The sequence below is a fragment of the Oncorhynchus keta genome, chromosome 19 (genome assembly GCF_023373465.1).
Source record: "Oncorhynchus keta strain PuntledgeMale-10-30-2019 chromosome 19, Oket_V2, whole genome shotgun sequence".
In the NCBI taxonomy this organism is placed as follows: domain Eukaryota; kingdom Metazoa; phylum Chordata; class Actinopteri; order Salmoniformes; family Salmonidae; genus Oncorhynchus; species Oncorhynchus keta.
Genome location: NC_068439.1, coordinates 30312357 through 30339576, shown reverse-complemented (window position 1 = coordinate 30339576; position 27220 = coordinate 30312357). Strand labels below are relative to the sequence as shown.

The 27220-nt window shown below is 48.8% G+C and overlaps 1 pseudogene; it reads right to left on the bottom strand.

Annotated features, from left to right (window-relative positions):
- LOC118377046 (trafficking protein particle complex subunit 9-like) overlaps positions 1 to 27220 on the bottom strand; it is a 459082-nt pseudogene that overhangs the window by 130509 nt on the left and 301353 nt on the right.

Sequence of the window (27220 nt, the reverse complement as noted above, 5' to 3'; positions counted from 1 at the left end):
GAGATGGAGAGGGGAAGAGAGGAGAGGAACAGAGGCAGAGAGAGAGGTTCAGAGATGGAGAGGGGAAGAGAGAGAGGAACGGAGGCAGAGAGAGGTTCAGGAAGAGAGGAGAGGAGGAAACAAGAGGCAGAGGCAGATGGAGAGGGAAGAGAGAGGAGAGGGAGAAGAGGGAGAGATGGAGAGGGGAAGAGAGAGAGGAACAGAGAGGCAGAGAGAGAGGGAGAAGAGAGGAGAGAGGAGAGGAACGGAGGCAGAGAGAGAGGTTCAGAGATGGAGGGGGAAGAGGGAGAGGAACGGAGGCAGAGAGAGGTTCAGAGATGGAGGGAAGAGAGGAGAAAGAACGGAGGCAGAGAGAGAGGGGGAAGAGAGGGAGAGGAACGGAGGCCGATAAGAGAGGTTCAGAGACGAGGAGAGAGGGGAAGAGAGGAGAGGAACGGAGGCAGAGAGAGGTTCAGAGGAAGAGGGGGAAGAGAGGAGGAACGGAGGCAGAGAGAGGTTCAGAGATGAGAGGGGGGAAGAGAAAGGAAGAGGAACAGAGAAGAGGGGATGGAGAGGGGAAGAGAGAGGCGGAGCCGAGAGAGAGGTTCAGAGATGAGAGGGGAAGAGAGGAGAGAACGGAGGCAGAAGAGAGGTTCAGAGATGGAGAGGAAGAGAGGAGAGGAACAGAGGCAGAGAGAGAGGGAGAGATGGAGAGGGAAGAGGGAGAGGAACGGAGGCAGAGAGAGGTTCAGAGATGGAGCAGAGGAAGAGAGGAGAGGAAACAGAGGCAGAGAGAGAGGTTCAGAGATGGAGGGGAAGAGAGGAGAGGAACGGAGGCAGAGAGAGAGGTTCAGAGATGGAGAGGGGAAGAGAGGAGAGGAACGGAGGCAGAGAGAGGTTCAGAGATGGAGAGGGGGAAGAGAGAGAGGAACAGGCAGAGAGAGAGAGGTTCAGAGATGGAGAGGGGAAGAGAGGAGAGGAACGGAGGCAGAGAGGTTCAGAGATGGAGAGGGGAAGAGAGGAGAGGAACGGAGGCAGAGAGAGGTTCAGAGATGGAGAGGGGGAAGAGAGGAGGAACGGAGGCAGAGAGAGGGAAGAGAGGAGAGGGAACAGAGGCAGAGAAGAGGTTCAGAGATGGAGGGGGAAGAGAGGAGAGGAACGGAGGCAGAGAGAGAGGTTCAGAGATGGAGAGGGGAAGAGAGGAGAGGAACGGAGGCAGAGAGAGAGGTTCAGAGATGGAGAGGGAGAGAGAGGAGAGGAACGGAGGCAGAGAGAGAGGTTCAGAGATGGAGAGGGAAGAGAGGAGAGGAACGGAGGCAGAGAGGGGGAAGAGATGGAGAGGGGGAAGAGAGGAGAGGAACGGAGGCAGAGAGAGAGGTTCAGAGAGAGAGATGGAGAGGGGAAGAGAGGAGAGGAACGGAGGCAGAGAGAGAGGTTCAGAGATGGAGAGGGGAAGAGGAGAGGAACGGAGGCAGAGAGAGGTTCAGAGATGGAGAGGGGGAAGAGAGGAGAGGAACAGGAGGCAGAGAGAGGGGAAGAGAGGAGAGGAACAGAGGAGGCAGAGAGAGAGGTTCAGAGATGGAGAGGGGAAGAGAGGAGAGGAACAGAGGCAGAGAGAGAGGAGAAGAGGAGAGGAACGGAGGCAGGAGAGAGGTTCAGAGATGGGAGAGGAACAGAGGCAGAGAGAGGTTCAGAGATGGAGAGGAAGAGAGGAGAGAGGAACAGAGATGGAGAGGGAAGGAAGAGAGGAGACAGAGATGAGGAAGAGAGGGGAGGCAGAGAGAGGAGGTTCAGAGATGGAGAGGAACAGAGGCAGAGAGAGAGAGGTTCAGAGATGGAGAGGGGGAAGAGAGGAGAGGAACTTGGAGGCAGAGAGAGAGGTTCAGAGATGGAGAGGGGGAAGAGAGGAGAGGAACGGAGGCAGAGAGAGGTTCAGAGATGGAGAGGGGAAGAGAGGAGAGGAACGGAGGCAGAGAGAGAGGTTCAGAGATGGGAGGGGAAGAGAGGCAGAGCAGTGAGAGGTTCAGAGATGGAGAGGGGAGAGAGGAGAGGAACGGAGGCAGAGAGAGAGGTTCAGAGATGGAGAGGGAAGAGATGAGAGGAAACGGAGGCAGAGAGAGGGGAAGAGAGAGAGGAACGGAGGCAGAGAGAGAGGTTCAGAGATGGAGAGGGGAAGAGAGGAGAGGAACGGAGGCAGAGAGAGAGGTTCAGAGATGGAGAGGGGAAGAGAGGAGAGGAACGGAGGCAGAGAGAGAGGTTCAGAGATGGAGAGGGGAAGAGAGGAGAGGAACAGAGAGGGTGAGAGGAGAAAGGCAGAGGAGGTTCAGAGATGGAGGGGGAAGAGAGGAGAAACAGAGGCAGAGAGAGGAGAGAGTTCAGAGATGGAGACGGGGGGAAGAGAGGAGAGGAGGAGGCAGAAAGAGAGGTTCAGAGATGAGAGGGGAAGAGAGGAGCTTGAGAGGGAGAGAGAGAGGAGAGGAACGGAGGCAGAGAGAGAGGTTCAGAGATGGAGAGGGGAAGAGAGGAGAGGAAGGGAAGAGGCAGAAAGAGAGGTGGAGAGGGGGAAGAGAGGAGAGAACTGAGGCAGGAGAGAGGTTCAGATGAGAGAGGGGGAAGAGAGGAGAGGAACGGGAGGCAGAGAGAGGGTCAGAGATGGAGAGGGGAAGAGGAGGAGCGGAAGATGGAGAGGGGGAAGAGAGGAGAGGAACGGAGGCAGAGAGAGAGGTTCAGAGATGGAGAGGGGGAAGAGAGGAGAGAACGGAGGCAGAGAGAGAGGTTCAGAGATGGAGAGAAGAGAGGAGAGGAACGGAGGCAGAGAGAGGGGAAGAGAGGAGAGGGGAGAAAGAGAGAGGAAGAGGAGGCAGAGAGAGAGGTTCAGAGATGGAGAGGGGGAAGAGAGGAGAGGAACGGAGGCAGAAAGAGAGGTTCAGAGATGGAGAGGGGGAAGAGAGGAGAGGAACGGAGGCAGAAAGAGAGGTTCAGAGATGGAGAGGGGGAAGAGAGGAGAGGAACGGAGGCAGAGAGAGAGGTTCAGAGATGGAGAGGGGGAAGAGAGGAGAGGAACGGAGGCAGAGAGAGAGGTTCAGAGATGGAGAGGGGGAAGAGAAAGGGAGAGGAACAGAGGCAGAGAGAGAGGTTCAGAGATGGAGAGGGGAAGAGAGGAGAGGAACGGAGGCAGAGAGAGAGGTTCAGAGATGGAGAGGGGGAAGAGAGGAGAGGAACAGAGGATGAGAGGCAGAGAGAGAGGTTCAGAGATGAGGAGGGGGAAGAGAGGAGAGGAACGGAGGCAGAGAGAGAGGTTCAGAGATGGAGAGGGGGAAGAGAGGAGGAGGAACGAGAGGCCAGAGAGAGGTTCAGAGATGGAGAGGGGAAAAGAGGAGAGGAACGGGAGGCAGAGAGAGAGAGGTTCAGAGATGGAGAGGGGAAGAGAGGAGAGGAACGGAGGCAGAGAGAGAGGTTCAGAGATGGAGAGGGGAAGAGAGGAGAGGAACGGAGGCAGAGAGAGGTTCAGAGATGGAGAGGGGAAGAGAGGAGAGGAACGGAGGCAGAGAGAGAGGTTCAGAGATGGAGAGGGGGAAGAGAGGAGAGGAACGGAGGCAGAGAGAGAGGTTCAGAGATGGAGAGGGGAGGCAGAGAGAGGGAGATGGAAGGGGAGGCAGAGAGAGAGGTTCAGAGATGGAGAGGGGAAGAGAGGAGAGGAACGGAGGCAGAGAGAGAGGTTCAGAGATGGAGAGGGGGAAGAGAGGAGAGGAACAGAGAGGCAGATGGAGAGGGGGAAGAGAGGAGAGGAACGGAGGCAGAGAGAGAGAGGTTCAGAGATGGAGAGAGGGGAAGAGAGGAGAGGAAAGATGAGAGGAAGAGGAGAGAGGTTCAGAGATGGAGAGGGGGAAGAGAGGAGAGGAACGGAGGCAGAGAGAGAGGTTCAGAGATGGAGAGGGGGAAGAGAGGAGAGGAACGGAGGCAGAGAGAGGGGAAGAGAGGAGAGGAACGGAGGCAGAGAGAGAGGTTCAGAGATGGAGAGGGGAAGAGAGGAGAGGAACAGAGGCAGAGAGAGGGGAAGAGAGGAGAGGAACGGAGGCAGTGAGAGAGGTTCAGAGATGGAGAGGAACGGAGGCAGTGAGAGAGGTTCAGAGATGGAGAGGAACGGAGGCAGAGAGAGAGGTTCAGAGATGGAGAGGGGAAGAGAGGAGCGGAACGGAGGCAGAGAGAGGGGAAGAGAGGAGAGGAACGGAGGCAGAGAGAGAGGTTCAGAGATGGAGAGGGGGAAGAGAGGAGAGGAACGGAGGCAGAGAGAGGTTCAGAGATGGAGAGGGGGAAGAGAGGAGAGAAACTGAGGCAGTGAGAGAGGTTCAGAGATGGAGAGGGGAAGAGAGGAGAGGTACTGAGGCAGTGAGAGAGGTTCAGAGATGGAGAGGAACGGAGGCAGTGAGAGAGGTTCAGAGATGGAGAGGAACGGAGGCAGAGAGAGAGGTTCAGAGATGGAGAGGGGAAGAGAGGAGCGGAACGGAGGCAGAGAGAGGGGAAGAGAGGAGAGGAACGGAGGCAGAGAGAGAGGTTCAGAGATGGAGAGGGGGAAGAGAGGAGAGGAACGGAGGCAGAGAGAGAGGTTCAGAGATGGAGAGGGGGAAGAGAGGAGAGGAACTGAGGCAGTGAGAGAGGTTCAGAGATGGAGAGGGGAAGAGAGAAGAGGAACGGAGGCAGAGAGAGAGGTTCAGAGATGGAGAGGGGAAGAGAGGAGAGGAACAGAGGCAGAAAGAAAGGTTCAGAGATGGAGAGGGGAAGAGAGGAGAGGAACAGAGGCAGAAAGAGAGGTTCAGAGATGGAGAGGGGGAAGAGAGGAGAGGAACGGAGGCAGAAAGAGAGGTTCAGAGATGGAGAGGGGGAAGAGAGGAGAGGAACGGAGGCAGAAAGAGAGGTTCAGAGATGGAGAGGGGGAAGAGAGGAGAGGAACGGAGGCAGAGAGAGAGGTTCAGAGATGGAGAGGGGAAGAGAGGAGAGGAACGGAGGCAGAGAGAGAGGTTCAGAGATGGAGAGGGGAAGAGAGGAGAGGAAGAGGCAGAGAGAGGTTCAGAGATGGAGAGGGAAGAGAGGAGAGGCGGAGGCAGAAAGAGAGGTTCAGAGATGGAGAGGGGGAAGAGAGGAGAGGAACGGAGGCAGAAAGAGAGGTTCAGAGATGGAGAGGGGAAAGAGAGGAGAGGAACGGAGGCAGAGAGAGAGGTTCAGAGATGGAGAGGGGGAAGAGAGGAGAGGAACGGAGGCAGAAAGAGAGGTTCAGAGATGGAGAGGGGGAAGAGAGGGAGAGGAACGGAGGCAGAAGAGAGGTTCAGAGATGGAGAGGGGGAAGAGAGGAGAGGAACGGAGGCAGAGAGAGAGGTTCAGAGATGGAGAGGGGGAAGAGAGAGAGGAACGGAGGCAGAGAGAGGGGGAAGAGAGGAGAGGAACGGAGGCAGAGAGAGAGGTTCAGAGATGGAGAGGGGAAGAGAGGAGAGGAACGTGAGGCAGAGAGAGAGGTTCAGAGGATGGAGAGGGGGAAGAGAGAGGAGAGGAACGGAGGCAGAGAGAGGGGAAGAGAGGAGAGGGGAGGCAGAGAGAGAGGTTCAGAGATGGAGGGGGAAGAGAGGAGAGGAACGGAGGCAGAGAGAGAGGGGAGGAGAGGAGAGGAACGGAGGCAGAGAGAGTTCAGAGATGGAGAGGGGGAAGAAAGGAGAGGAACAGAGGCAGAGAGAGAGGTTCAGAGATGGAGAGGGGAAGAGAGGAGAGGAACGGAGGCAGAGAGAGAGGTTCAGAGATGGAGAGGGGAAGAGAGGAGAGGAACGGAGGCAGAGAGAGAGGTTCAGAGATGGAGAGGGGGAAGAGAGGAGAGGAACGGAGGCAGAGAGAGAGGAGAGATGGAGAGGGGAAGAGAGGAGAGGAACGGAGGCCGCAGAGAGAGGTTCAGAGATGGAGAGGGGAAAGAGAGGAGAGGAACGGAGGCAGAGAGAGAGGTTCAGAGATGGAGAGGGGAAGAGAGGAGAGGAACGGAGGCAGAGAGAGAGGTTCAGAGATGGAGAGGGGAAGAGAGGAGAGGAACGGAGGCAGAGAGAGAGGTTCAGAGATGGAGAGGGGAAGAGAGGAGAGGAACGGAGGCAGAGAGAGAGGTTCAGAGATGGAGAGGGGGAAGAGAGGAGAGGAACGGAGGCAGAGAGAGAGGTTCAGAGATGGAGAGGGGGAAGAGAGGAGAGGAACGGAGGCAGAGAGAAGGTTCAGAGATGGAGAGGGGGAAGAGAGGCAGAGAAGAGGAAAAAGAGGCAGAGAGAGGGGAAGAGAGGAGAGGAACGGAGGCAGAGAGAGAGGTTCAGAGATGGAGAGGGGGAAGAGAGGAGAGGAACGGAGGCAGAGAGAGAGGTTCAGAGATGGAGAGGGGGAAGAGAGGAGAGGAACGGAGGCAGAGAGAGAGGTTCAGAGATGGAGAGGGGAAGAGAGGAGAGGAACGGAGGCAGAAAGAGGTCCAGAGATGGAGAGGGGGAAGAGAGGAGAGGAACGGAGGCAGAAGAGAGGTTCAGAGATGGAGAGGGGAAAGAGAGGAGAGAAACGGAGGCAGAGAGAGAGGTTCAGAGATGGAGAGGGGGAAGAGAGGAGAGGAAATGGAGGCAGAAAGAGAGGTTCAGAGATGGAGAGGGGGAAGAGAGGAGAGGAACGGAGGCAGAAAGAGAGGTCTCAGAGATGGAGAGGGGGAAGAGAGGAGAGGAACGGAGGCAGAGAGAGAGGTTCAGAGATGGAGAGGGGGAAGAGAGGAGAGGAACGGAGGCAGAGGTTCAGAGATGGAGAAGAGAGGAGAGGAACGGAGGCAGAGAGAGGTTCAGAGATGGAGAGGGGAAGAGAGGAGAGGAACGGAGGCAGAGAGAGGGGGAAGAGAGGAGAGGAACGGAGGCAGAGAGAGGAGAGGAACGGAGGCAGAGAGAGAGGTTCAGAGATGGAGAGGGGGAAGAGAGGAGAGGAACAGAGGCAGAGAGAGGGGAAGAGAGGAGAGGAGAGGAACGGAGGCAGAGAGAGAGGTTCAGAGATGGAGAGGGGGGAAGAGAGGAGAGGAAAACGGAGGCAGAGAGAGAGGTTCAGAGATGGAGAGGGGAAGAGAGGAGAGGAACGGAGACAGAGAGAGAGGTTCAGAGATGGAGAGGGGGAAGAGAGGAGAGGAACGGAGGCAGAGAGGTTCAGAGATGGAGAGGGGGAAGAGGAGAGGAACGGAGGCAGAGAGGGAGAACGGAGGCAGAGAGGAGAGGAACGGAGGCAGAGAGGAGAGGAACGGAGGCAGAGAGAGAGGAACGGAGGCAGAGAGAGGTTCAGAGATGGAGAGGGGAAGAGAGGAGAGGAACGGAGGCAGAGAGAGGTTCAGAGATGGAGAGGGGGAAGAGAGGAGAGGAACTTGAGGCAGAGAGAGAGGTTCAGAGATGAGAGGGGGAAGAGAGGAGAGGAACGGAGGCAGAGAGAGAGGTCAGAGATGGAGAGGGGGAAGAGAGGAGAGGAAGAGGCAGAGAGAGGAGGGAAGAGAGGAGAGGAAGGAGGCAGAGAGAGAGGTTCAGAGATGGAGAGGGGGAAGAGAGGAGAGGAACGGAGGCAGAGAGAGGTTCAGAGATGGAGAGGGGAAGAGAGGAGAGGAAACTGGAGGCAGAGAGAGGTTCAGAGATGGAGAGGGGAAGAAGAGAGCAGAAAAGAGGTTCAGAGATGGAGAGGGGGAAGAGAGGAGAGGAACGGAGGCAGAAAGAGAGGGGTTCAGAGATGGAGAGGGGAAGAGAGGAGAGGAACGAGGCAGAGAGAGGTTCAGAGATGGAGAGGGGGAAGAGAGGAGAGGAACGGAGGCAGAAAGAGAGGTTCAGAGATGGAGAGGGGGAAGAGAGGAGAGGAACGGGAGGCAGAAAGAGAGGTCCAGAGATGGAGAGGGGAAGAGAGGAGAGGAACGGAGGCAGAGAGAGAGGTTCAGAGATGGAGAGGGGGAAGAGAGGAGAGGAACGGAGGCAGAAAGAGAGAGAGATGGAGAAGAGAGGAGAGGAACGGAGGCAGAGAGAGAGGTTCAGAGATGGAGGGGGAAGAGAGGAGAGGAACGGAGGCAGAGAGAGGGGAAGAGAGAGAGGAACGGAGGCAGAGGAGAGGAACGGAGCAGAGAGAGGTTCAGAGATGGAGAGGGGAAGAGGGAGAGGAACAGAGGCAGAGAGAGGGAGATGGAGAGGGAAGAGAGGAGAGGAACGGAGGCAGAGAGAGAGGTTCAGAGATGGAGAGGGGGAAGAGAGGAGAGGAACGGAGGCAGAGAGAGAGGTTCAGAGATGGAGAGGGGAAGAGAGAGAGGAAACTTGAGACAGAGAGAGAGGTTCAGAGATGGAGAGGGGGAAGAGGAGAGGAACGGAGGCAGAGAGAGGTTCAGAGATGGAGAGGGGGAAGAGAGGAGAGGAACGGAGGCAGAGAGGAGAGGAACGGAGGCAGAGAGAGGAAGAGGCAGAGAGGAGAGGAACGGAGGCAGAGAGGAGAGGAACGGGAGGCAGAGAGAGAGGTTCAGAGATGGAGAGGGGGAAGAGAGGAGAGGAACGGAGGCAGAGAGAGGTTCAGAGATGGAGAGGGGGAAGAGAGGAGAGGGAACGGGAGGCAGAGAGAGAGGTTCAGAGATGGAGAGGGGGAAGAGAGGAGAGGAACGGAGGCAGAGAGAGAGGTTCAGAGATGGAGAGGGGGAAGAGAGGAGAGGAACGGAGGCAGAGAGAGAGGTTCAGAGATGGAGAGGGGAAGAGAGGAGAGGAACGGAGGCAGAGAGAGAGGAAGATGGAGAGGGGAAGAGAGGAGAGGAACGGAGGCAGAGAGAGAGGTTCAGAGATGGAGAGGGGGAAGAGAGGAGAGGAACGGAGGCAGAGAGAGAGGTTCAGAGATGGAGAGGGGGAAGAGAGGAGAGGAACAGAGGCAGAGAGAGGGAAGAGAGGAGAGGAACGGAGGCAGAGAGAGAGGTTCAGAGATGGAGAGGGAAGAGAGAGATGGAGAGGAACGGAGGCAGAGAGAGAGGTTCAGAGATGGAGAGGGGGAAGAGAGGGGAACAGAGGCAGAGAGAGGGGAAGAGAGGAGAGGAACGGAGGCAGAGAGAGAGGTTCAGAGATGGAGAGGGGGAAGAGAGGAGAGGAACAGAGGCAGAGAGGGGGAAGAGAGGAGAGGAAACGGAGGCAGAGAGAGAGGTTCAGAGATGGAGAGGGGGAAGAGAAAGGGAGAGAAGCAACAGTGTCAGAATAATCCCATGTCAAGACGTACAGCAGCTCTCAATGTAAACAAATGTCCGACATGTCTTCATCAATGCAGAAGGAATGTGTGTTGAGAGATACAGCTGGCTACTGATTGAGCCCCCACTTAGTGTTCAAAGTCACATTAATCTCTTGTCTCATACTAAACTCCAGTGACATGAGCAGCTCCATAGACATATTTAGACAGTTTAGGTTATCAAGTAAAGGAGGATTTTAAAGGCATAGTTCACCCAAATCACAAAATGATTAATTGGTTTCTTTACTCTGTAAGCAGCCTATGGCCAAATTAAGACAGCAGTCCGTGATTTGGTTAGTTCACCTTGTCAATAGACTTACAGGGTAAGGAAACCAATATCATTTTGAACATTTGGGTGTACTCCCCCTTTAAAGGGCGGCTCCAGAGGCTGTCGTTATTGACCCCAGTAAAACACCCCAGAGCGGGATGTCAATAATGGACCTAACTTCCATGGTTAGGTCAACAAGACAGCGTTGACCCGTTGGCACGAATCCATACTTAGCCATTACAGTCTCATTAACCCAACTACGGCTATTAGAACGCTGTTTAAAGCACCTGAAGACAGAACACACACTGTAGGCTATATATGTCACATGATACACACACAGAACATGGGCTTGGTCACAGTATACACAGTGTACAAAACATTCAGAACACTAATATCCTAATATTCAGTTGCACCCCCCTCCCTTTGCCCCCAGAACAGCCTCAATTCGCCAGGCCATGGACTCCACAGGGTGCAGAAACCATTCCACAGGGTTGCAGCCCCATGTTGACTCCAATGCTTCCCACAATTGTGTCAAGTTGGCTGGATGTCCTTTGGGTGGTGAACCATTCTTGATACACACGGGAAACTGTTGAGTGTGAAAAACCCAGCAGCGTTGCAGTTCTTGACACAAACCGGTGTGCCTGGCACCTACTACCACACCCCGTACAAAAGCCACATAAATATTTTGTCTTGCCCATTCACCCTCTGAATGGCACACATACACAATCTATGTCTCATCAATATGGGACATCAATAAGGGATCATAGGTTTCACCTGGATTCACCTAGTCAAAGAGCACGCATTCCTAATGGTTTGGACACTCAGTGTATATCGTTCACTCATATGACTCTGACTGGTTGATTTGAGTTTGTGTTCATATACGTTCATTCATTTACGTGCTCATGTTCAAACCAGAAACCTGGCCCACAATGTGTATACATTTAATACATGGAATGGACTGTTATCCACTGGCTCCCTGTGAATGGGCAGGTTAAAGGTCACATACCTCTGACACTCTGAGGGGTGCAGCACCAGGTCCTGGTTGTTGTTGGCGCTGACCATCAGCTCATGTTCTGTTGAACACGTCCAGCAGCAGGAGGCACTGACGGGTTCTGGGGAGAAAGATAGAACCGGGTTAGAACCACCCACCCACCCACCCACCCACCCACCCACCCACCCACACCCACCCACCCACCCACCCACCCACCCACACACACACACACACACACACACACACACACACACACACACAAACGATGGGTACTGAGGGAGAGAGAAACGTTTTTAACTCTGAAGTAATACAACATGCAGCGTGTAACTTTGAACGAGTGTCATGCCGACTCTCTTCAAATTGGAATGAGAAACAGAACACAAACACACAAGCCAGTACAGTAGCTACTGTACACAGACACAGAACACTAGAATACACTGTTGAATTGATATTAAGTTGATTCATAATTGACTGATATACCGAAGATGTGTAAAGTAAAAATGTAAAGGTTAGTTCAGTGTTCCCTTAGCAACTCCGAGGATATCAGTCAGTCTCCGGCTGGATACTTGTTGAAAAGGTTCCCTTTTTAAAACATGTCTACGCCGCCTACAGAGCCAACGTCTGCGATGTGGACGTTGCAACATTATACACTTTGCTCAGATGACTTTCTGATGGTTTTCCCTATTAAGCTACTGGTGCGGTGAGCGTTTTAACAGCCCTGTTCTACAGTGTGTCGCTCTCTCCTGATTGGCTAAGATGATGTGTCGGTGCTTCCTGATTGATGGTCCAGCTAAACTGTGGGGAGGATAAATCAGTTGTCTCCCCCCCCTCTCTCTTTTGGTACAACCGTCCACTGGGTTAATCATGTCCTCCAGCAGAGACAAAGAGACAGTTGGAGATGCATGGACGCTCCTGCTAGAAATATGGTATTTTAATTACTCTGACACTTTATTAGGGGGCCGGGACAAACTCTGATGAAATCTCCATTAACCTGGGATTTAAGAGGAGGACAAAAGTAGAGTGGAAGGGCTGAGGACATGGTGTCTCTCTCTCTCTAAGAGGAGGACAAAAGCAGAGTGGAAGGAATGAGGGACATGGTGTCTCTCTATAAGAGGAGGACAAAAGTAGAGTGGAAGGGCTGAGGACATGGTGTCTCTCTCTCTAAAAGGATGACAAAGTAGAGTGGAAGGGCTGAGGACATGGTGTCTCTCTCTAAGAGGAGGACAAAAGTAGAGTGGAAGGGCTGAGGACATGGTGTCTCTCTCTAAGAGGAGGGAGGGAAGCAGTTAAAGGGGACAGCCGAGGGTAAAGCGGTCCTTTGCAGGCTTGTGGTCTGGAAAGTAGGTGAGCCAGCAGTCTTCCTGCACCTTGCCAACAGTACATGGGTGATAGAATAGATTTTTGAGATCAGTTGCATTTTGAGTAACTCCGTCTGCACAGTGGACTACAGTACATACACTGAGTGTACAAACATGCTTTTTCCAAGACAGACTGACCAGGTGAGTCCAGGTGAAAGCTAAGGATTCCTTATTAATGTCTCCTGTTAAATCCACTTCAGAAGAAGACCAGTTTAAAAAAAAGCCTTGAGACAATAGAGACCTGGATTGTGAGGGTGAATAGGCCGGACAAACAGTTAAGTGCCTTTGAAAGTGGTATGCTATTTGGTGCCAGGCACACCGGGTTTGAGTGTGTCAAGAATAGCAACGCTGCTGTTTTTTTAACCTCAACAGTTTCCCGTGTGTATCAAGAATAGTCCACCGCCCAAAGGACATCCAGCCAACTTGACACAACTGTGGGAAGCATTGGAGTCAACATGGACCAGCTTCTCCGTGGAATGCTTGCAACACCTTGTAGACTCCATGCCCCAAAGAATTGCAGCTGTTCTGAGGGCAAAACAGGGGAATACAACTCAATATTAGGACGGTGTTCTAAATGTTTTGTACACTCAGTGTACACATCTAATTTCACAGAAAATAGAGGACAATTCTTAAAACTATTTATTTTTCCAAGGAATGATGTCTTTAACTGTGTGTGTAAAAATAAGAAAAAGAGAATGACAGAGACAGGCTGGAGAGGAGAAACAGACAGACAGGCTGGAGAGGAGAAACCGATCGAGACAGGCTAGAGAGGAGAAACAGACAGAGAGAGACAGGCTAGAGAGGAGAAACAGACAGAGAGAGACAGGCTAGAGAGGAGAAACAGACAGAGAGAGACAGGCTGGAGAGGAGAAACAGACAGAGAAAGACAGGCTGGAGAGGAGAAACAGACAGAGAGAGACAGGCTGGAAAAGAAACAGACAGAGAAAGACAGGCTGGAGAGGAGAAACAGACAGAGAAAGACAGGCTGGAGAGGAAACAGACAGAGAGACAGGCTGGAGAAAAGAAACAGAGAGACAGGCTGGAGAGGAGAAACAGACAGAGAAAGACAGGCTGGAGAGGAGACACAGACAGAGAAAGACAGGCTGGAGAGGAGAAACAGACAGAGAAAGACAGGCTGGAGAGGAGAAACAGACAGACAGAGACAGGCTGGAAAGGAGAAACAGATCGAGACAGGCTGGAGAGGAGAAACAGACAGAGAAAGACAGGCTGGAGAGGAGAAACAGACAGACAGAGACAGGCTGGAGAGGAGAAACAGACAGAGAAAGACAGGCTGGAGAGGAGACACAGACAGAGAAAGACAGGCTGGAGAGGAGAAACAGACAGACAGAGACAGGCTGGAGAGGAGAAACAGACAGAGACAGGCTGGAGAGGAGAAACAGACAGAGACAGGCTGAGAGGAGAAACAGACAGACAGAGACAGGCTGGAGAGGAGAAACAGACAGACAGAGACAGGCTGGAGAGGAGTGGAGCAATACACCTAGAAAAGCTAGGAAACTGGCCCGATGAAAGGACTAATACCTTTGATGTTGTGATGTTAGGACAGGACATGCATGGACAGGGCTCCTTAATGTGTTTTCGTTATGTAACGTGTGTTCACGCAAACACCCTCCACCCTCCAACAAACACCACCAGATAATGAATGTCTCCCATTTCTGGACAGCGCTATGTCACGCTGACGAATGAGCCGTGCGATCAGCCATTCACCGTTAATGATTGGTGGAGAGGCCTCCCCATCCCGTCGGAGAAGAATAACTTACCAAACTTGGCAACCCATTCACCAAACCTGGCTGTCCACGGTAGCTCATCACTTCTTAGAGCGCCACTGACAGCCAAATGAGCTTTTAAACAGATGGACATGCAAATCATCTGACTGGCTGTCTCCCAAACAAATCCACAGCCTGCAAACCCTGAGACTATGGATGAGACCACTTCTGTCACTCCTACAGCAAGCTTATTGTTATTCAGAGAGTCTCATCTGAAACAGCAACACACAGGTGGCTTAGCTAGCCTAGTACTGTGTAGGCTGGTGTCTGACTTTGAGGTGTGGTAGTGGTCAAAATGGCTGCCATCACCACAGGATAGAAAGAGGAGGAGAAGAGGAGAAGCAGCTCAATGGCTGGTCAATCCTCAGGATCCACGATCAATATGTGCTGATTCCACAGCGGCTCCTCTGGCACAATATGTGACAACACGCCCTCAGCCCTCTATACACTGCCACGTCAAATAAATATGCTTAATTAGGTTTTCGGCTGGTTGGATTTAGAGTGCTGCCAATGTGTTGCTATTTTTAAGTGTGTGTGTGTGTGTGTGTGTGTGTGTGTGTGTGTGTGTGTGTGTGTGTGTGTGTGTGTGTGTGTGTGTGTGTGTGTGTGTGTGTGTGTGTGTGTGTGTGTGTGTGTGTGTGTGTGTGTGTGTGTGTGTGTGTGTGTGTGTGTGTGTGTGTGTGTGTGTGAGCCTGTGGGGAACAGAGCACATAGGAGGCTGGGCTACTAACAACAGGTTTAGACTGGAGACTGAATCATGTCCTGGTAACATGGAACATCTGTGTGTGTGTTTGTGCTCGTGTGTGTCTGACAGTATGGAACATTATGTCAGAAAACAGAGCCCAGCTGCTGTATGCAGTACCCCGGTACGGTTCCAACAGGTTTCTACCATGAATGGATCATTGACTATTTCACACATACAGTGGGGAGAACAAGGATTTGATACACTGCCGATTTTGCAGGTTCTCCTACTTACAAAGCATGTAGAGGTCTGTAATTGTTATCATAGGTGCACTTCAACTGTGGGAGACGGAATCTAAAACAAAAATCAGAAAATCACATTGTATTTTTAAGTAATTAATTTGCATTTTATTGCATGACATAAGTATTTGGTCACCTACCAACCAGTAAGAATTCCGGCTCTCACAGACCTGTTAGTATTTCTTTAAGAAGCCCTCCTGTTCTCACTCATTACCTGTATTAACTGCACCTGTTTGAACTCGTTACCTGTATAAAAGACACCTGTCCACACACTCAATCAAACAGACTCCAACCTCTCCACAATGGCCAAGACCAGAGAGCTGTGTAAGGACATCAGGAATAAAATTGTAGACCTGCACAAGGCTGGGATGGGCTACAGGACAATAGGCAAGCAGCTTGGTGAGAAGGCAACAACTGTTGGCGCAATTATTTGAAAATGGAAGAAGTTCAAGATGACGGTCAATCACACTCGGCCTGGGGCTCCATGCAAAATCTCACCTCGTGTGGCATCAATGATGATGAGGGAGGTGAGGGATCAGCCCAGAACTACACGGCAGGACCTGGTCAATGACCTGAAGAGAGCTGGGACCACAGTCTCAAAGAAAACCATTATTAACATACTACGCCGTCATGGATTAAAATCCTGCTGTGCACGCAAGGTCCCCCTGCTCAAGCCAGCGCATGTCCAGGCCCGTCTGAAGTTTGCCAATGACCATCTGGATGAAGCAGAGGAGGAATGGGAGAAGGTCATGTGGTCTGATGAGACAAAAATAGAGCTTTTTTGTCTAAACTCTACTCGCTGTGTTTGGAGGAAGAAGGATGAGTACAACCCCAAGAACACCATCCCACCCGTGAAGCATGGAGGTGGAAACATCATTCTTTGGGGATGCTTTTCTGCAAAGGGGACAGGATGACTGCACCGTGTTGAGGGGAGGATGGATGGGGCCTTGGCCAACAACCTCCTTCCCTCAGTAAGAGCATTGAAGATGGGTTGTGGCTGGGTCTTCCAGCATGACAACACACAGCCAGGGCAACTAAGGAGTGGCTCCGTAGAAGCATCTCAAGGTCCTGGAGTGGCCTAGCCAGTCTCCAGACCTGAACCCAATATAACATCTTTGGAGGGAGCTGAAAGTCTGTATTGCCCAGCAATAGCCCCGAAACCTGAAGGATCTGGAGAAGGTCTGTTTGGAGGAGTGGGCCAAAATCACTGCTGTAGTGTGTGCAAACCTGGTCAAGAACTACAGGAAGCGTACGATCTCTGTAATTGCAAACAAAGGTTTCTGTACCAAATATTAAGTTCTGCTTTACTGATGTATCAAATACTTATGTCATGCAATAAAATGCAAATGAATTACTTATAAATCATACAATGTGATTTTCTGGATTTTTGTTTTAGATTCCGTCTCTCACAGTTGAATGTACGTATGATAAAAAAGACAGACCTCTATATGCTTTGCAAGTGGGAAAACCTGCAAAATCGGCAGTGTATCAAATACTTGTTCTTCCCACTGTAGGTAGGGAGGCACAAAGATAATCAGGTCATAATTATTGGCACCCATTATAAAGATGAGCAAAAAAGACTGTATAAAATGAATCCAAACACTGAGCTATATTGCATGCAAAAAAAAGAACTAAACTAACTTTATACTAATACAATCGTTCAGAGAAAGAGATTTTGTTCAACAAGTAACACAACAAAAATCTAAAAAAGATATTGGTCAAAGTTATTGGCACCCCTGTTTTCAATACAACAGCACCCTGCCCTTGACGACACTGAGCCATTTTCTAAAATGTTTTATGAGATTGGAGAACACATGAGGAGGGATGTTAGGTCTTGACATTTGGTTATTACTTGTTACATTTTTTTTAACCTCAGTATTTTGATTTATTTTAGAACATTTACTGCTCATCATTATCAAGGGTGCCAACAATTTCAGATGTGACTGTATTACATATACACACTGAACAAAAATATCAACGCAAAACATGCAGCATGTTCAACGATTTTACTGAGTTACAGTTCATATAAGGAAATCAATCAAATTAAATACATTCATCAGGCCTAATCTATGGATTTCACATGATTGTGCAGCGGTGCAGCTATTGGTGGGCCTCGACAGAACTTGGAAGACAGGCCCAGCCACTGGGGAGACAGGCCCAGCCACTGGGGAGACAGGCCCAGCCACTGGGAGACAGGCCCAGCCAATCCGAATGACTTTTCCCCACAAAAAGGCTTTATTACAGACATAAATACTCCTCAGTTTCATCAGCGGTCCGGGTGGCTGGTCTCAGATGATCCCATAGCTGAAGAAGCCGGACGATGGAATGTAATTTCTCTTTGCTTATTTGAGCTGTTCTTGCCATAATATGGATTTGGTCTTTTACCAAAAGCGCTATCTTCTGTATACCACCTCTACCTTGTCACAACTGATTGGCTCAAACACTTTAAGGAAAGAAATTCCACAAATTAACTTTTTAACAAGGCACACATGTTAAATGAAATGCATTCCATTCTATTCCATCGTGAAATTGGTTGAGAGAATTCCAAGTATGTGCAAAGCTGTCATCAAGGCAAAGGGTGGCTACTTTGAAGAATCTTAAATATATTTTGATTTTGACACTTTTTTTGGTTACTATATGACGATGGTTATTTCATAGTTTTGATGTCTTCACTATTATTTTACAATGTAGAAAATAGTCAAAATAAAGAAAAACCCTGGAATGAGTTGGTGTGTCCAACCTTTTGCCTGGTACTGTGATAAACACATACAGTTGAAGTCAGAACTTTACATAAACCTTAGCCAAATACATTTAAACTCAGTTTTTCACAATTCCTGACATTTAATCCTAGTAAAAATGCTCCGTCTTAGGTCAGTTAGGGTCACCACTTTATTTTAAGAATGTGAAATGTCAGAATAATAAAAGAGTGAAAGATTTACTTCAGCTTTTATTTATTTCATCACATTCCCAGTGGGTCAGAAGTTTACATACACTCAATTAGTATTTGGTAGCATTGCCTTTAAATTGTTTAACTTGGGTCAAATGTTTCGGGTAGCCTTCCACAAGCTTCCCACAATAAGTTGGGTGAATTTTGGCATTCCTCCTGACAGAGCTGGTGTAACTGAATCCCGGTTTGTAGGCCTCCTTGCTCGCACACACTTTTTCAGTTCTGCCCACAAATTCTCCATAGGATTGATCCACATCATTTTCCTTCCTTGTGATACCATCTATTTTGTGAAGTGCGCCAGTCCCTCCTGCAGCAAAGCACCCCCACAACATGATGCTGCCACCCCGTTCTTCAGTGTTGGAATGGTGTTCTTCGGCTTGCAAGCCTCCCCTTTTCCCCCAAACATAACGATGGTCATTATGGCCAAACAGTTCCATTTTGTTTCAACAGACCAGAGGACATTTCTCCAAAAAGTATGATCTTTGTCCCCATGTGCAGTTGCAAACCGTAGTCTGGCTTTTTTATGGCGGTTTTGGAGCAGTGGCTTCTTCCTTGCTGAGTGGCCTTTCAGGTTATGTCGATATAGGACTTGTTTTACTGTGGATATAGATACTTTTGTACCAGTTTCCTCCAGCATCTTCACAAGGTCCTTTGCTGTTGTTCTGGAATTGATTTGCACCTTTTCCACCAAAGTACGTTGATCTGTAGGAGACAGAGCGCTTCTCCTTCCTGAGCGGTATGACAGCTTTGTGGTCCCATGGTGTTTATACTTGCGTACTATTGTTTGTACAGATGAATGTGGTACCTTCAGGAATTTGGAAATTGCTCCCAAGGATTAATCAGAATACAATTTGTTTCTGAGGTCTTGGCTAATTTTTTTCATTTTCCCATGATGTCAAGCAAAGAGGCACTGAGTTTGAAGGTAGGCCTTGAAATACATCCACAGGTACACCTCAATTGACTCAAATGATGTCAATTACCCTGTCAGAAGCATCGAAAGCCATGACATAATTTTCTGGAATTTTCCAAGCTGATTAAAGGCACAGTCAACTTAGCGTATGTAAACTTCTGACCCACTGGAATTGTGATACAGTGAATTATAAGTGAAATAATCTGTCTGTAAACAATTGCTGGAAAAATGACTTGTGTCATGCACAAAGAAGATGTCCAAACCTAATTGCCAAAACTATAGTTTGTTAACAAGAAATGTGTGGTGGTTGAAAAATGAGTTTTAATGACTCCAACCTAAGTGTATAAAACACACACACACACACACACACACACACACACACACACACACACACACACACACACACACACACACACACACACACACACACACACACACACACACACACACACACACACACACACACACACACACACACACAGTGTACAAAACATTAGGAACACCTGCTCTTTCCATGACATAGACTGACCAGGTGAATGCTATGATCTCTTATTGATGTTGCTTGTTAAATCCACTTCACTCAGTGTAGATGAAGGGAGGAGGTCCTGATGTATCCTGGTTCCAGCTGTTTTACGCTGATGGGAGGACGAAGGTTTGGAAAACCACGAGTACATGCATCTAATCATTCCGCGTGTCAACATTGCAGGCTGGTGGCGGTGGTGTGATGGTGTGGGGCGTGTTTTCATGGCAAACATTGAGCCCCTCAATAGAAGTGGAGCAACGTTTGAATGCCATAAGGTATCTGAACATCATTGCTAATCAGGTGTATCCATCTGCAAATATATTTTTTCAGCAGGATAATGCCCCATGCCACAAGGCTAGGATTGCCTAGGAATGGTTCCACAAATATCAGACACAGTGAGTTCAGCTTACTGCAGTGGCCCTGCCCAGTCACCAGATCTCAATCAGTGAGCATCTGTGGGGAGGAAATGGAAGGGGCTATTCGGAGTATAGATCCACTACCAGCCAACTTGACACAACTGCGGGAAGCATTGGGGTCAACATGGGCAGGGCATCCCTGTGGGAACGCTTTGACACCTTGTCGAGTCCATGCCCCAACGAATGGAGGCTGTACTGAGGGCAAAAGTGGGTGTAACAAAGAGAGAGAGAATGTTAACATATGGTTCCCATACCAATAAAGCCCATTGAATTTAATTGAGAGAGAGCCCGATACAGAGACACAGAGAGAGACCAAGACAGAGACACGAGAGAGAGAGAGAGAGAGAGAGAGAGAGAGAGAGAGAGAGAGAGAGAGAGAGAGAGAGAGAGAGAGAGAGAGAGAGTTGCCCTAGAGCACACAAAAACTATACATACCTTGGCCTAAACATCAGCGCCACAGGTAACTTCCACAAAAGCTGTGAAACGATCTGAGAGACAAGGCAAGAAGGGCATTCTATGCCATCAAAAGAAACATACATTTCAACATACCAATTAGGATTTGGCTAAAAATACTTGAATCAGTCATAGAGCCCATTGCCCTTTATGGTTGTGAGGTCTGGGGTCCGCTCACCAACCAAGACTTCACAAAATGGGACAAACACAAATTGAGACTCTGCACGCAGAATTCTGCAAAATATCCTCCGTGTACAACGTAAAACACCAAATAATGCATGCAGAGCAGAATTAGGCCGATACCCACTAATTATCAAATCCAGAAAAGACCGTTAAAATTCTACAACCACCTAAAAGGGAGCGATTCACAAACCTTCCATAACAAAGCCATCACCTACAGAGAGATGAACCTGGAGAAGAGTCCCCTAAGCAAGCTGGTCCTGGGGCTCTGTTCACAAACACAAACACACCCCTACAGAGCCCCAGGACAACAGCACAATTAGACCCAACCAAATCATGAGAAAACAAAAGATAATTACTTAACACATTGGAAAGAATTAACAAAAAAACAGAGCAAACTACAATGCTATTTATTACACAGAGAGTACACAGCGGCAGAATACCTGACCACTGTGACTGACCCAAAAATTAAGGAAAGCTTTGAAGATGTACAGACTCAGTGAGCATAGCCTTGCTATTGAAGGCTGCCGTAGGCAGACATGGCTCTCAAGAGAAGACAGGCTATGTGCTCCCTGCCCACAAAAGAGGTGGAAACTGAGCTGCACTTCCTAACCTCCTGCCCAATGTATGACCATATTAGAGAGACATATTTCCCTCAGATTACACAGATCCACAAAGAATTCGAAAACAAATCCAATTTTGATAAACTCCCATATCTACTGGGTGAAATTCCACAGTGTGCCATCACAGCAATATTTGTGACCTGTTGCCACGTGAAAAGGGCAACCAGTGAAGAACAAACACACACCATTGTAAATACAATTTATATTTATGCTTATTTATTTTATCTTGTGTCCTTTAAGCATTTGTACATTGTTAAAACACTGTATATATAAAATGACATTTGAAATGTCTTGTTGTTTATTGTTTTGAAACTTCTGTATGTGTAATGTTTACTGTTCATTTTTATTGTTTATTTCATTTTTATATATTATCTACCTCACTTGCTTTGGCAATGTTAACACTAGTTTCCCATGCCAATAAAGCCCTTGAATTGAATTGAGAGAGACAGAGAGAGACAGAGAGAGACAGAGAGAGAGAGAGACAGAGACACAGAGAGAGAGAGACAAGAGAGGAGACAAAGAGAGAGAGAGACAGAGAGAGACAGAGAGAGAGAGAGAGAGACAGAGAGAGACAGAGAGAGAGAGAGAGAGAGAGAGAGAGACAGAGAGATAGAGAGAGAGAGAGAGAGAGAGAGAGACAGACAGACAGAGAGACAGAGAGAGAGAGAGAGACCGAGGAGACAGAGAGAGACAGAGAGAGAGAGAGAGGAGAGAGACAGAGACACAGAGAGAGAGACAGAACACAGAGAGAGACAGAGACAGAGAGAGACAGAGACACAGAGAGAGACAGAGAGAGAGACAGAGAGAGAGACAGAGAGAGAGAGAGACAAAGACACAGAGAGAGAGAGAGACAGAGAGAGGCAGAGAGAGAGGCAGAGAGACAGAGAGAGAGAGACAGAGAGAGACAGAGAGAGAGACAGAGAGAGACAGAGAGAGAGACAGAGAGACACAGAGACAGAGATAGAGACAGAGATAGAGACAGAGAGAGAGAGAGAGCGAGAGAGACCAACAAGCATCCTTTTCTGTTTCAGTCTCTCCCCTATTTAAGGGCTTTTTTCTGTGAAAGACCTGCTTTTATGTACTGTAATGGAATGAAGTGAGCTGCACTGGCCCACTCTAATCACTACACCAAGCCACAGAAAGGTTCTCCAGAGATGAGAGCGATAGAGCGAGACAGAGAAATATAGAGCGAGAGAAAGCTAAGAGAGAGAAAGAGAAACCGACAAAGAGACAGTCCCTCCCTCTTTCCCCCTCACAGCAGTAGTGTGCTACAGTGTAAGAGCAGCAGTATATAACTAGTAAAATAGGTTTCATCTCACATTCCTTTTCAAAGGTCTCTTTAAGTCCACACTTTGAAGCCACAGAGGACGGACGAAAATACAGACAGAAAGCAATGGCTGATTAGAGGAGTTCACTTGCTTCTCAACTGCATTATTCCAGACAGTTTAGACCCACATATGTCAGAGTCAAGGCCCGCGGGCTACATCCGGCCCGGCGAGAAGGTTTTTACGGCCCCTGGGATGATCTTGATTTATTATCAGAACCGGCCCGCAGACCGCAGCAAGCCGGCAGCCCGCCAGATCTTTACACGCACCAATACTACATTTCCCCACAATGCAACGGTGACGCACCGAGCAGTAGGCTGCTTCATTTCAATATTTATTGGCACAGCAGTTGTCAGCATCACAGTAAAATTAACTTTCAGATACCCATCAAAAATGGCAAAACGGAAGGTGGACACTGAGAACCGGGGTTTCAAACAAGGTGGGAGTCGGAGTATTTGTTCACGGAGGTAGCTGGAAAACCTGTGTGTCTTCTGTGTGGAGAAAGTGTGGCGGTACTGAAAGAGTATAATCTGAGACGACATTATGAAACGAAACACGCGGACAAAAACAAGAATATGGACATGGAACAAAGGCTACAAAAGGCAGAGGAATTAAAACGAGGCCTCAAATCTCGACAGGCTCTGTTCAAAAAAGCCAAATCACAAGGCCAGGCTGCTGTCAAGGCCAGTTTTATTTTGGCAGAAGAGATCGAGCTGCCTTGGGAAAAACTCGTGGGTTTGACAACCGACGGAGCACCTGCGATGTGTGGACACAGGAGCGGACTGGTGGCGAAGATACGGGAAAAGATGCAAGAGGAAAACGCGACAGGTGAGCTGGACAGCTTATCATTGTATCATACACCAGGAAGCGTTGTGCGGTAAAGCCTTGAAAATGGAGCATGGTAATGAGCATCATCACGCGCACAGTTAACTTTATCAGAGCCAAAGGTTTGAATCGGATGGGGCCACAGTGTCTCTGACCCTCTCCTGTCTCAGCCTCCAGTATTTATGCTGCAGTAGTTTATGTGTCGGGGCTAGGGTCAGTTTGTTATATCTGGAGTACTTCTCCTGTCCTATTCGGTGTCCTGTGTGAAGATCTAAGTGTGCGTTCTCTAATTCTCTCCTTCTCTCTTTCTTTTCTCTCTCGGAGGACTGAGCCCTAGGACCATGTCCCAGGACTACCTGACATGAGGACCCTTGCTGTCCCCAGTCCACCTGGCCATGCTCCTGCTCCAGTTTCAACTGACCTGAGCCCTAGGACCGTGCCCCAGGACTACCTGACATGAAGGCTCCTTGCTGTCCCAGTCCACCTGACTGTGCTGCTGCTCCAGTTTCAACTGTTCTGCCTTATTATTATTCGACCATGCTGGTCATTTATGAACATTTGAACATCTTGGTCATGTTCTGTTATAATCTCTACCCCGGCACAGCCAGAAGAGGACTGGCCACCCCACATAGCCCGGTTCCTCTCTAGGTTTCTTCCTAGGTTTTTGGCCTTTCTAGGGAGTTTTTCCTAGCCACCGTGCATTTACACCTGCATTGTTTGCTGTTTGGGTTTTAGGCTGGGTTTCTGTACAGCACTTTGAGATATCAGCTGATGTACGAAGGGCTATATAAATAAATTTGATTTGATTTGATTTGATTTGAATCACCGCCAGTTCAAGGCATTTCTGACGGAGTTAGAAACGGAGCATGGTGATTGCCTTATCACACAGAGGTGCGATGGCTAAGCCAGGAAAGGTGCTTCAAAGATGTTTCGAGCCATTGAGGAGATTTGTCTGTTCTTGGACAGCAAAGGGAAAGACACAACACAACTCCGAGACGAAATGTTTCTGTGTGAAATGGCTTTTCTGTGTGACATTACGAGTCATCTGAATGCAATGAACTTGCAGCTGCAGGGTCGGGATCGTGTCATCTCTGATATGTACAGTACAGTGAAGGCATTTAAAACCAAACTGACTCTGTGGGAGACGCAGATGCGGAAAGAAAATTTGAGCCACTTTCCCAGCTGCCAGACCATGAAAGAGAAGCTCTCTACCAGTGCGTTCCCCGAGGCGCACAGTTGGCTGATAAAATAGGTATGCTTGCCGCTGACTTTCGACGCCGATTTGCTGACTTTGAAGCACAAAAAGCAGGTTGGAACTGCTCGGTAACCCATTTGCTGTTGACGTGGAAAGCTCACCACCAAACCTCCAAATGGAGTTGATTGACCTCCAAATGCAATGATGCACTGGAGGGCAAAATATGCGGCAGTGGGTGCTGCGGAGTTCGCCCGTTTCCTCCCCCGACACAATGCCCCAGCTGCGCATCCAGGCTGCTCAAACGTTGTCTATGTTTGGCAGCACATACCTGTGTGAACAACTGTTTTCTTTGATGAACTTGAACAAAACATCACACAGAAGTCGACTTACTGCTGAACACCTCCACTCAATTCTGAGGATTTCCTCAGCTCAGAGCCTTACCCCGAACATTGATGAACTTGTGGAAAAGATGGGACACCACCAAGTATCACCCTCAACCTCAAACAAGTGAACATTACTGTGCAATCACATATTTAGAGTTTTTACTCAGTTCAAGTTTAAAAGTTAAAGTTTAATATTTGTTTTCACTGCATGTTACTTCTCCTTAAACAAAGTGTTGTTTTTGATTAATAGATTTTTGCACTTTATTTTATTGTATTTCAATCCAATTATATTTTAAAAATATTTCAGTTGAGTGGATGATAGAAAATTGCTATTATTGTTTTTTTCTTTGAAGTAAATTTAGCCCACTTTTGCTAAAATAGAAAATATAGGCTACTGATGGTGCCTTGAATACCGGTTTCTTTCATTTAATGTTCATGTTATGGGGATTTTTATATAAAGGAAATTTGTCTTTTGTGTCTGTTGAAAATTAAAGATTACTGACAGAGCCATAAGAAAATATTGCTTTATTTATCTGATCATATTGGAATATATTTGTTAGGTTTTCAGTAGGTTCAATTAGGTTCACTAGACTATATGCGTCATTTAAAAATTTTTCAATGAACATTCGAACAGTCCGGCCCTCGGCTTGTAGCTAAATTTTTTATTTGGCCCTCCGTCCATTTGACTTTGACACCCCTGGTTTAGACACTGGGAAACTGCAGTAGACAATATGGAAAGATCTACATATAAAGATAAGGCAAATGTATGCAGCTCTAACTAAGCCCTGTCTAAAACGACGGACAATAAGGACTCAAGATACCGTTTATTCATTTATACCCAGATCTAATTTGTCAAATGGGGTCAGAGAGAGAAAGCCACACTGACTCTTCTGGCACCTGGTGTCCAAATGCATCCTCTCTCCACTCCCCTCCCCAATCCCTCCTCTACTCTCCCTCTCCCTCTCTCTACTCTCCCTCTCTCTCGTCTACTCTCCCTCTCTCTCGTCTACTCTCCCTCTCTCTCGTCTACTCTCCCTCTCTCTCCTCTCCCTCTCTCTCTCTCCTCTCCCTCTCTCTCCTCTACTCTCCCTCTCTCTCCTCTCCCTCCTCCACTCTCTCTCTCCTCTACTCTCTCTCCTTCCTACTTTCACAGTGAATTATGGATCTCCTCTGAGAATCACCTCTCAATTAACGGCAACTTGTGTCATACGAAGCCAGAGAGAGACAGTACTGCTGGGATACTGTAAACAGATATACAGAGGATATTCTCTGTGGTAATGTCACTACCTTTCCTTTCTGAGACAACGCAGCATCGCTTGAGAAACATCCAGAGAGACTCACGTCGAGATTGGAGGAGCAAAATCTACAAATCTACTGTGTCTGATGGGGAGAAATAGTTTGGGGGGGAGGAGGGAGGTAGCGAGGGAGAAGCAGACCTATGAGTGAGGGAGGGAGGCAAAGGGGGAGTGACAAGATGGTAGTGACTGCAGGGCGGAGGAGAGAATAGACAGATTTATCACCAGAGCAGAAAGATAGAGAGAAAGATGGATTGGTTAAACTGCAGATATTATTACAGCGAATGATTCACCTCAAGTGGTGATTACTGGAGTACGATCTGTCTCCCTCCCTCTCTCCCTCGCTTCTGCAACCTGGCTTTTTCCACAGAGCCGGAGAGATGACAAGGGGGAGGGAGAGAAAGAGGAGACAGAGCAAGAGAGAGGAGAGAGAAAAAGGGAGCGAGAGCTAGGGGAGATAATATTCATCCGTTTCCACCTAGGCCTGTCAGTAGAAATGCCATCTTTCCGATTTCCCATTGTTACAGCGACAATAATTGTCACTGAGCAGAGCAGAGCGCTGGTCTAGTCTGGTCTGGTCTGCTGGGTAGAGGAAGCAGGAAGTGGGGACTGAGGGGATCTGGTGCGACGTGTTTACCCAGTCAAGATGGAAAAACACAACAAACACTTTGCGTCATCACAGTTAAAGTGAAACCGTGGAACACAACACAGTGCTCTTACTAATAGGACTGGCCGTACGAGGAGGTAGTCGGATGACTGTTGAGGGTAGGAATGAAAGATACAGTAGGATAAGAGAAGCGGAAACATCCAGTTCACGGTACAGAAGTAACAGCCTAGCAAACACTGCAACGTTGTGTCAAAGTTGCGACAACGTAGTGCGGTGGTTGTGTTTTTGCTGGGAGTGGTTGGGACAGTGATGTCGACTGTCTGTCGATGCACTTTATCCATAGGAAGGGAAAGTATAACCTTAATGATTGCTCTCTGTTCGCCGCTCCCCAGAAGTGATAGTTAATAAGGTTTTTGTAAAATGAATGATAGTGTTTACCTGGTGGCTGGTAGTGTGCTGACTCTGGTGAAGAACACAGAGGGTTCTACTTCAACATGCACTCCCAAGGACAGGTCCCGATAGTAGCCCTCCACCTTGCCTGCTCCCCGAGTACTTAAAGGTCATCACAGCTTCCAACGTCTGGAAAGAGAGAGAGGGCGAGAGAGAAACATCTACATTAATACAAGGCTATTCTAAAAATGAGCACAAGGCATTAAACCGTAACTCAATGATTCAGGTCAAAGACTGAAGCTAATGATAGTTTACAAGAAGCTTTGGACAAATGTAGTCTTTTCAGATGGTCCAGCAGTTTCTATTGACTCCTGCATGGAACAGTCAACCTGTGTGGTTGGGGTCAAAGGTGACAACCAGCCAACCCCTGACTCTCTCTTCTCAACCATGAGCAGAATGACACGTATTCTGAGATCAATAACAAAAAAAGTGATGAAATAATGAACACACAGTAATGTGATGT